This window comes from Rhipicephalus microplus, chromosome 7 (assembly GCF_043290135.1).
Source record: "Rhipicephalus microplus isolate Deutch F79 chromosome 7, USDA_Rmic, whole genome shotgun sequence".
In the NCBI taxonomy this organism is placed as follows: Eukaryota; Metazoa; Arthropoda; class Arachnida; order Ixodida; family Ixodidae; genus Rhipicephalus; species Rhipicephalus microplus.
The window spans coordinates 126079801-126091033 of NC_134706.1; the positions used below are offsets into that span (position 1 = coordinate 126079801).

Genomic DNA, 11233 nt, shown 5'->3' on the forward strand with positions numbered 1-11233 from the left:
TGTATAAATTCTAGGTCCGTGGATACCACAAATAAATTGCAAAGCAATGAAAGTGGGGCAACGTTTTTTTTTCAAAGAAACAAAATTGTTTGACCACTATTAAGCAGACGAGGTTAAAATTAGCGTGGCGGCTACGTGTTGGTTCTGCGCATATCAGAATTATTGTACTCACCTATTTAGGACTGTATATATGTATAAAAGCACTTTAGTTTTTAATGCTTTATTTCGAATAATCTAGTCAAAAGAGGTAGCCGTCACCACGTAACGTTGATAACAACTCCTTCGTTAATTTTCCATTTCAATAAAAACACGCTTGCGTAACTCGACAAGCGCTAAATTAAGGGTGACTATATTCTTCTTGAATGATTAGGGTCTTAGTTCTGCATCTGAGACAGGTAATTGAAAGTTTAGTTGATCTTATTAGCAAGCCTCGTCTACAAACTACAGAAGGATGACTGAATAATTAAGTTCTTATGAAGGCATGACACTTTTTCATATAACGCCAACCTGCAACGTCCCATCCAAATCTTGTGCACTCCGATGTATTGACCCTTACTGACTCCCTTTCGCACAAGAGTGTCTGCGAACCTCTCCGCTGCAATTTAAGCTTATGTCTGTCCAATCTCGTTGCCGCCGACAGCAACGAGCCTAACGCATTCGCGGAAACAGTTGTCCTTAGTGCGCAACTTGTTTGTCGCGATGTCGACCCTTAGCGGAGCCTTTACGGCGCAGCAAACAGACATCGCTCGAGAATACGCCGTAGGGCAATCGATCGCCTGCTGTCCCGTACAGTCATACCGAATCGCAGCAGCACCAATCATGGGCACGGTGGTTCCCGGGTCGAGGTGATTTCTTCACCGCGGAGAACTGGTTGCCATTCTCGCGTAGGTATCGGCCCCATGTCAAGGCACAATATTTGGTCAGCTCTATCTTGTCAACGCTATATCAAACACGGAGCACCCACTTTCTAAGGTGCCGTCTCAGAAGACAGGGAGGGGCCGCAATTTTCCGAGAAGTCATTGTTACGTTAGCTCGGGGCTGTTCGGTCAAGGACTCTGGTGTGAACTGGAGCGGAGAAATAATTAGCGATTACATGCACCTACTTCGGCTGCAGGTGCAACGGCTTTGCGCTCGGTCAGTAATTTGGCTGGAAATTCTTCACCTCCAGGCGTTCTGGGCCCGGATTCACAAAACTCACTTACGAAAACATTTTTGCGCAAGAGAAATTTTGTTGCGTAAGTCGATTCACGAAACGAAAAAACGTCGTAAGAGGCCATAGTTGTCACATCGGCCACTGCAAATAAAGCGCGCTGTGACTGCCCGGGAACATGTCAGCGATGGTGATGCAGTTGCTATATTTGCTTACGTCACTGAAAAGTGCTCGTAAGTGGATTCACGAAGCGAAATTGTGCGTAAAAACAGCATGGCTGAGAGAAAATCCCAAGAGTGGTCCGGACCACTCTTAGGAACAATGTGGCTACTTAGAACCTGCTGCCGCAGCGGTATACTTTGGTGCCCTGGCTGGTTTTGAGTTAATTCACGCCCATTAAGGGCTGCCTGATGACTGCTGGTGCGTTTTTATTTCTTTCGACGCTTTGAGCTTCGCGTGTTGTTTCCCTTGTACGCAGTGAATGGTGTTGACAACCACCACCGTCCAATAAGTTCGAAGTCGCAGTAATTGAAGAATTCTATTGGGCGTCAATGGCATAAAACTACGCATGTAAAGATTTGTGGTTGGATGAAAACCAATGTGATACGTGAATGGTCGGTGCATTCGAACGCGACATGACATAAGATCAACCTTATTTGTTATGTTGTTGTGTTGCGCCCCATCTCATCCAATTAAAAGTGCGACTCGAGATCCTTGCCTCATTGGTGGAAATTACCACCAAAGAGGTTAATGGGAGCACATTCTTTGCACGCTATTGGAAATAAAAATGAGAGGAAGTTTTCAGTGAGTGGTTCATAAAGTTTGTGCTCTAGTGTACTTTCATTGGCTCTAACTGTCCAATGGTTGCGGTCTCTGAAATACAGCTGTTGATACACTTTGGGACGATCTGGAACAAAGCGTACTTTGTAAACCAAAGCCTATTAGGGGTGCGCGTGATTACGCATGGAACTACAAACAAATCATGCATCTTCACCCTCACTGTTCAGACACCGATATGGACCATGATAATATGGCAAGCAATCGGAATAAAATGACCCTAGTAACTTTGTATGACACCGAAAATATGCAAACCCTCACGATTCTGGAGCAAACCTTGGCTGAATTCATCCCTGCGTCAATTACCAGCCATTTAACTTGGCGCACGAACATCATTCAAAGGTAGAGCGAGCCACTGACATGTATTTTGTGCGACGCAGCGGCCACTTGACCTGAGAATAATAGCGTTGCGAAGGCGAATCCCCTGTCGCATGCTCTGATCGAAGCAGACGACAAACGCGAGCAGACGACGGCTTGGCCGACAGGCACAGCTTGTGATAGGTTGTGAAGCAATACCCTCTACATCAGCTCACTCCGTGACGTTGCCAAAACACTTCTTTCATCTGGCACGCCTGTCCTGTTCGTCATATCACCCCCCTCGCACATAAGAGAAATTTTTTTCACGCCGTGAAAATAGTGCAAGTACTTTCTAAGAGCTCTCTTACGTGCGGTGCAGTTGCCGAAAACAACATGGCGTCGTAAACAGCATATCGGTCGGTGCGACTTTTAGCAAATGCTTCTCACACGAGTTACTTCAGCGTTTGACCGGATGTGTTGTGATTACAGCAGCTCTTTCAGCGCGTGTGAGCAGTGCGGAAAGCTGTGGCAGTGCAATGGTGTACGGTGAAGCGCAGCGAAGCCTGTGCGTCGGTGTGGTTATCAAGCGGGGATCGGCGTCGATGTATCGACGGCAACTAGCACTCGAGAAGCCTGCAATGTGTGTTTGTGTGCCGGTAACAGTTCGTTCGCTTGACTTTCCAGTCTCTCAGTTGGGTGCTGTGCGACATTTCGGATTGACAGCGTTTTGACACGTCACTTGAGTGACCCCAAGTACGTACGGAAACGTATGAACTACGCGCTCGGTTCTTGCTTCGCCACTAGTTAGCCCGTACGCTTCTATTTACTTGAGAGCAATGTACTGTTCGGGAGTGAAACGATGTTCGTTGTGAACAGTGGTGCTGTGTTGACGTTCCAAGACTTGTGAACAAGCTGTGCTCGTGTGACCGAAAATTGAAAGACAGCGTTGATAACTGTTTTGCCCGGCGAAGTTGTGGTGGGGCAGCTTGGCGCTTTTGTTTATTAAGTCGTCACTTCTCCTTTTTGTGATAACCATAGTCCTAGCGCTGTGATGTGATCAACCAAAACTGCGAGATGCTACATTCTGTTGTGGATCGTGTTACTTTGGAAGCGCGCCTAGACTGTTCTTCGGTAACAACTTGAGAGTTCTATGTGGCAGCGAGAGCCCGTGAACGTCAAGCTTCCCTTCGGCCCCCGGAAAAAGCAAAGATTTCACCGGTGCCTTGCTTTGGATGAAGTTGTAGGCCAATATCGCCTAACTACACGTTTCCGAGTTCGTCTGGCCATCGTTTTTCACGGCACTAGAGCCTTGACAACAGCCGGTCATGGCCAGTTTTTACACTTTATCAATGGACGTGCACGCCTGGCCAGCCCTTCATTGCTGTCATTGGCAGCTTCCAGTCTGCAGATGCCCTTTGCCTGTTGGCCGTACTTGGTTCCTCATGACACCGACGGCTACTAAATGCTGCCATCGGTGAGTTCACCTTGCAGAACTAAATTTCACCAGTACTATAATTCACGCAGTTCTATAACGTGTGCAAGTTTTTAAGCCCATCAGATGTAATGTTTCTCTATGGTAAGTTGAAGCATGAAAAATATACTACTACTGCTATATACATACATATATTATGGAGCAAATATATAAAAAGTTTTTTGTGATTTGATACAAGTGAGCTCTTGTTTGATTATGAGGTTGGGCCTGTCGATTGACCATGTTTGATAGTTGCAAAGTTAATGTGAATTTATTTTTCAGAAGACTGGTTGCACCTAAAAAATTTATGTTATTTTGGAAAATTAGTTCTATAGACGATTACCACTGTGCTAGTACTATACTTCAGTAGGACATATATATTGCGGTACGTAAATTTTACATGAGGCTTCAGTTTATTTCAAAGTGATTATAGCAGATTTTGGTCACATTAACGAAGTGATAGCTTCCTCAAATAAGTATTAGAAGTGAGTGCTTTAATGATTGTTTTTAAATATCTCGTTTTTGGCTCTTCACAGATCGCAGAGATTGGTTTGTTAAGGTCCTGTGATTCATCGGTTGAACATTCTGGCACATCAATTCTCATCATTACTTGGAGCACCTGTACAAAAATAGGAAGGACGCGTTCTCCCTAACTATGCAAGCCTATGTCACTGCTGGGACTGTTATCATTCAGCGGATGGGGCGTGGAAGCATGCATGGCAGCCTCATCTGGAAGAACTGCGATCTGCTTGGGAGCTTCGAGCGCACAAAACTGCCTAACGGCTGGCTGCAAGGTTAGTTTTTCTTTAATACATACGATTACGTGAACACCACTTACTGTGCACAAATTGAAAACCCAAGCATGGTTGCTTTCAGTGGATACCTGTAATATTCTTACACATAATTCTTATTCAACATTTATAGAACTAAATTGCAAGATAATTGAGAATGTTGAAAGCTGAAAGCCTGCAGCTTATGAATGAAACTCCAATAATGTGAGGCTCAAAAGCTTGTGCTTTGATACGAGCACAAATACTTTGATTCCTTATTGAGCTCTCGAGCTTGTGACTCCCTCTTAGGATCAAGTGCTCTGGAAGGAAATAGCAAGTGGGTGAAAGTTGCCTGGCTGTTCACAACTTGTAAGGAGAAAGACCTATTGAAGAAGCTTCAGATGACATAGGGCCAGTAACTGCATCTTTTACCTAATGTAGCTTTTTCTCTCTCAGTGCTGTTGCCTATGTTTCAGCCGAACATGTTCACCACGATTGCATAGTGATATATATTTTTCTACAAATTGTACCTGACCTAAGTATGCATTGTTGATCTCTAAAGGTGACGTTCAGTGTGTTTCAAAGCCATGGCTTCTCATTTCTCTGTCTGTGGCTAGCCTATTTCAGCAGCAAAGCGATGCAGCAAGCACACATGCAATCCAGGTCATGGAGCGCTCCTTTGGTGTTCTGTGCAGGACGCAGCATATCCATCCGGCAAGACACTGGTATCAACAATAATGGTGAGTGTTGGTGGCACCTGTAGGAGCCCGTTGTGTTTGTGGCGTATGATTATTTCCCCTGATGAAGTGCATTTTTGAAAGGTTTTCTTCATTTAAAATAATAGATGTCAGCAACAAACACACTCATAATCCACAAGTTCTTTGTGTCTTCTAGACTGCCCATTTGCTCCTATACGCAGTACGGTGAGCTGGCTATGTTAGACAGCCTTAAAGTTAGGAACATTGGCTGTTGCGTTGGAATGCAGTCTAACTTGTATTTCTTAGTGAAATTATTTGTGGTCTGTTTCTCGCACCTAGTGTAAAGTCAAAATAGAAGAAACTTTATTGGCTTTTTATGTCTGGCAGAAGTTTCATGCCTTCATCTATAACATTGTAGTTTTGCTCTTGTATCATATTAAATATATTTTCAGTCTTCACTGTTTGTGTGTGTGTGTGTTGAGGCTTGTCATTGGCTTCTGAAAATACAATATCTGTAAATATGAGCACATAATTGACAACTATACACTCTTGCATGTAGCATGGTTGTAACAATGATCTGTATTTTTCTAAGTTCCAGCAGTAACAAGGGGTTTGGTGCTCCACGGTCATGTACAGTGTATCAAGAACAGAGCACAGAAGACCAACAAGTATAAAGGGACTGCCAGTGACTGTTCTCCTGCTCAAAGTTTACAACAGCAGAAAGAGCACATTGTGATGTCAGGAGCAGCTGCTGCGTAACTTCTTAGCAGTGCATTATTCCGCAGTTCATTTGCTTGCATTCAAAATTATTTAAATTTTGCATAGAAGATACCAAACTATGACACTAATTTAAAAGCTGCTGTAGTGTTAGTGGGCAAATATTTTTGAGCTGAAGTTTTTGACATGTGTGTTAAGTGCCTGCGTGCCTCTACATTTACATGCCAGAAATCACAGCATCCATGGTCGCCAATGGTAACTGTGTCTGCATTTTTTGTAGTACAAGAAGTAAAGCCATGGATGCAGTAATCATGTACTTAGTCGATGTAATCCTTCAGTGTACACTCATTTGTATAGCACCAATGATGCCATGAGTGTATAAGCTCTGGGAAGTGAATCTATGTGGATTATTTTATTTGGAAGGAAGTAGATCATCACTACTCCTAGTATATCTTAACAGAAGATTTTAGTGCTTGGGTATTATCCCACTGCCTGTCCGTCCTTCAACAGTCTACTTATCTACTGTGTAAGTGTAACTTTTTAAATGTATACTTTGCTCGGATAGGTTTGTTCATAATGTAATGCAAGTGACTTATCATCTATGCAGCTCTACTCAGACTAGAAATAAAAGTACTTATTTTTATATGTAGCTATACCATGCATTCACTTGTGTTTTTCTAGGTGCCTGTACAATTGTTCAGCCCTACAAAAGTGCTGGTATACTCTAATATTGAATCTGGCATCTTAAAATAGTTTGTTAGTGGAAGTAAGAATGTGTTTACAATCAATATTACTATCCTCAGATGAACTGTGAAAACTCTGTGGAAATTTATTTACATTTTTTGAACTTTGTGAAGGCAAATGTTGTTATGTTCTTTTATTGTGGTCCCTGTTTCATGCAAATGACACATAATTACTTTGCAGTGGCATATTATTAGTTGTTATTTTACACATATGTGCTGAGCAACATCGCAGTTGAGGCCAGCAGCAAGACGTACATGCAGTGCACTGGAGCATCACCTCACATAGTGTACAGTCTTTGCCCACCAGTAAACTCAATATTTTTCAAGCAGACTAATAGACAGCTGTATGGGAACTGTGTTGATGTGCAAACTTTGAAGTCTTCTTGAGGAGTGTTTTTCATCATTTTTGTCCAAGTGAAGTAGCTACCCAAGGCCACAACTGGTGGGAATGTGGTGGTTTCTTCTCTCCAAAAGCACTCTTACCAGCTGCCTCAATGTTAGCATGGGGTGAATTCACGAACTGGAAAAATAATTGGTCTTTGTTTTCTTGGCCGAAAGAGTCGCTTCCACCGTTGAGCCACCACGACGCGCCAGAATAGAAACTTTTAGCTAAATAAAGTTGATTCTACTTTTGAGAAGTGTTTTGGGGAAACGAAATGGCACCTATAGCTGTCAATATAAACACTGTTTGCACCAAGGAGCTTAGTAGCTTATAATTGTATTATTCATGTTTTGTCTAGAATTTACTCGTGCTGTGTCAACTTTCAGCCCAAGTGTCCTAACATGCTTTGTTAGTGGGTTGTGAATGAGCCAAGCTATGTAAATAAACAGAGTGATATTGCAGACATGTACAAAATATTGATGCACAGCCCTTTTCTTTAGCATGACATTGTCAAGGGCTTTATTCTTGTGTTTTTTATAAAAACTGCTTGTCACTGGGCAGCAACAGAAAACTATGCATGAAGCTTTTGCGAGTTAATTCGAGAAACACCGTGTTCAGACATAACAGTGCCGGTGGATATCTCTCGTAAGTTACTTTCTGTAGTATATTCAAAATGAGTGTATTAGAATTGTTGTTTTATAGCCATTCATTTTAATATTTACACCTGAGTGTATGTATGTATGTATGTATGTATGTATGTATGTATGTATGTATGTATGTATGTATGTATGTATGTATGTATGTATGTATGTATGTATGTATGTATGTATGTATGTATGTATGTATGTATGTATGTATGTATGTATGTATGTATGTATGTATGTATGTATGTATGTATGTATGTATGTATGTATGTATGTATGTATGTATGTATGTATGTATGTATGTATGTATGTATGTATGTATGTATGTATTTTTTAAATGAGAATCCGTTTATCACTGGTGAGTAAGCTTGGTAATGATTTGGCTGAATTTGTTTCTAGTTATTTCTCTTTTGAGCCATTATACATTTCAATTTGTTTTGTACTGCATAAAAATAAATGTAACCTTACACAGAATATTTGTGTTCGAAGAAGTTTCATTTACCAACCTACAGTCATGGGCAAGAAATTGGGTAAAATGGAACGAACCTGCGAAGATTAGTTTCGAGCATAGCTACTCTACATGGCATATCTCGTACACATTGCGTTGGTTGAATATGTCAATCTCAACCTTTCAATTTTAATCAGAATAAGCAAGCTATCACCTGTGGTTGTATATGTGTGTGATATTTATGCATACTGTGATACCGGTTCGCAATTACAATTAAGGTCACAAACCTAGTCAAGCTGAATACACGATTTTTGTCCATGCACCTTTCATCTGCACTGGAACTGTTGTTAATAAAAAATAAACTTCAGTTTAGAAATTTATTCTAGTAGCCAAAAGCAGGGTATCTCTTTATCACACAAATCAAATTGCCATTGTTCTGTCCCATTCTGGACAATACGGGACCCTCTCAGCAGAACTCGATTAACTGCTATAGTTCATTTTAGCCATTGACAGCGACATTACACTGAAGCGTGCAGCATGACAAATAGCAGGAGAGAAGACACAAACTAATTACTCTGTTTGCATCAGCTCTAACTGTCCGTGCTCTTTGGTCTTGCTGCATGTGATGATGCCCACCAAATTAGCATGAAAGCGTGTCCCTACAAAGGCAGTCAACTTGGCTGCAAGCAGTTAGCTCACTGCATGTGTAGATTTTCTTCAAAACACCGTGAAGACTGATTGCTGGTCGAATATCCAAACACGTGAAAAGTAATATACCAGGTATGATATTGGTATTTCAGCACTGGACACTTTTGCGATAAGAGAGGATGGAGGAGAAAATTATGAACCCTGAATTGTTTAATTTTTGAAGGAGCACAGTACAGCGCTTTTGGGTCAAAAGGGGAGTGAAAGAAGCAAGTGCGAAAGCCTACTTCTCAAAAATTTAGTACCCGCCACCACGCATAATGTCAGGCCGGGCAACCTCTTGAAAAAAAAAAGTGCTCAGTGATTCTGCGAATCGAACCAAGTACCTCCTAGATTGTAGTTGAGCGCTGTAACCGCTCGTCCACTGCAGCAGTGCTTGCGTTCGCCTTATTGCTGATATATCGTCATTCCTTCGAATGAAGCCAAATGCAAAAACGTCCCGTGAAACTTTGTCAAAAATAGAAAAAATAGTTAGAATGCGTTTTCCCAAGGTTACTAGAAGATAGAAACCGTCACGTGTGATTGTATAACCGTGCGCTATTTATTCTTGTACATTACTGTCATGACGTTGGGATAGCCGGCTCTAACGTACGCTACCTTCTCATAGTTTTCCAAATATAGATAAGAAAATAAAAATATATATCGGCCTGTGACAACGCTAATCAACTATTATGAGTTCACTGTCACTAGTGTCACTTTCACTAGATGAATGCTCGGTTTGCTTTCATTATCGTTATTTAGGAAAGTTTTGGCTCATTAACTCAACTCTCTTAATTAGCATTGATTCTCACACCTAAGGACAGTCACACTTCATCTCGCTTTCTGAGTGGCTGTCACTCTCATATAACGCGTACTCCACTTTTTTATGCTCTCCGAGCATCTGACCCTGTTTTGCGGAGACTTTCCCTGACGTCTGCTGGGCCAGAAAATTGTCTTTATTATCTATCAATTTCAAGCTTTCGCGAAGCCGAAACGAGAGTCTCTTTCTCTTTTCATCCTTTTCGCACCTGTGATAACGTCTCTCGACCTCACGACTCGTATACACGTCCCTTGCTTTGCGCACTCAAACAACGCTGGGCGAAATATTTGCACCGTGTTTTGTGAAAAGCATTAGCACTGAGACACCTCCCGACGAGTCTCCCTCATTTTACGTAGACATATACCTAAGCGTAAGCGTATGCACGTTCTCGCATTCCGGCTTTATAAAAATGCTGCGGTGCATGGAACCAGCAAAATTGCGCTCACAATTTCATTTGATTACTGCTGTTATCTATTTCCGCACAATTCGTCTGCAGGCACCAAAGTCGCTCATGTGTCTTGTAATAGGAATATTGTAACAAAGGCTACCTTTGACTATAGGTACAAAACACCCTTACGTTCACCACTATACCATGCTAGATTGCACCGAATTAGTTATGTAGCAGCGCAGCTTCAATGAAGTGTAAGGTAACTGGTCGCGTTAAATAGGGGAAGACATTCGAGGCACATTTTCAAACATTGCATGCATCGATTTATGTGTGGTTTCATTTATGTGGTACACCTGGAGTGTTGTTCACTTGTACTTGGCGAGATAGTGCATGGATTGCTCGATGACTTAAGGCCAACGAGCAATTTCGTTTTTAGCTACAGTCGTTGATGAAAGGCGAGTGCTTGGCTTTGCACAGCCCGCCAAAACGCCTATTACAACGTACGCGGCATCCCGTAAGCGCTGTAGCAGACGCTCGCGGAACTGAAACTTAGATGCAGCAAATCATTGGCTGTCATCGTATACTCTCGATGCTAGACACTTTTCGTGCTACCGTGATATCATCGGCACACACTTCTTTCTTTCCTTGTCGTTTCATCAGCTATCGTGTGTCCTCCTTGCCCTCTTAAGTGCCGAATAAGTTAAATTCATACCCGCGCTATAGTAATCCCTCCAGATAAGAGAACTTTTGGCTAAGAAAATGCGTAGCCAAAGAGAAAGCTTTGTGAATTCGGCCCCTGGTCTTCACGGAAAGTACGTTTGCTTACAGTAAGGCTTACATTGAACACGAAGATGCGCTGATGCCACACAATATATGCGAATGCACACTGATCTTTGTTACAACTGAGTGTTTCGCTGCTTGATAATGAAGATCCTTATGCTAACACCCAACAATTCTCCACTAAGCGCAATCATCACGCACAAGTACTGGAGCATCGCTACGGTTGTAACTGCCAGCAAGGATTTCCTGCCATGATGCATCAATACTCTGTCGGCCAGCTATGTTTCGGCATAGCACTCACTGATTCGTTCCACCTAGCCAAATGCCACGGTAGATTCGCACATGTGTGATAATGGCAACTGGGTAGCGCCTCTCTATCATCTCTGGTGTCCTGTCTCCAAATG

General features: G+C 42.2%; 1 long non-coding RNA gene across 1 annotated transcript; it reads left to right on the plus strand.

Annotated features, from left to right (window-relative positions):
- The first annotated feature begins 5141 nt into the window (after positions 1-5141).
- LOC142767621 (uncharacterized) lies at positions 5142-8533 on the plus strand. Its single transcript, XR_012885056.1, has 2 exons — positions 5142-5265; positions 5816-8533. It is a non-coding gene; the product is annotated as an uncharacterized LOC142767621 (long non-coding RNA).
- Positions 8534-11233: the final 2700 nt, after the last annotated feature.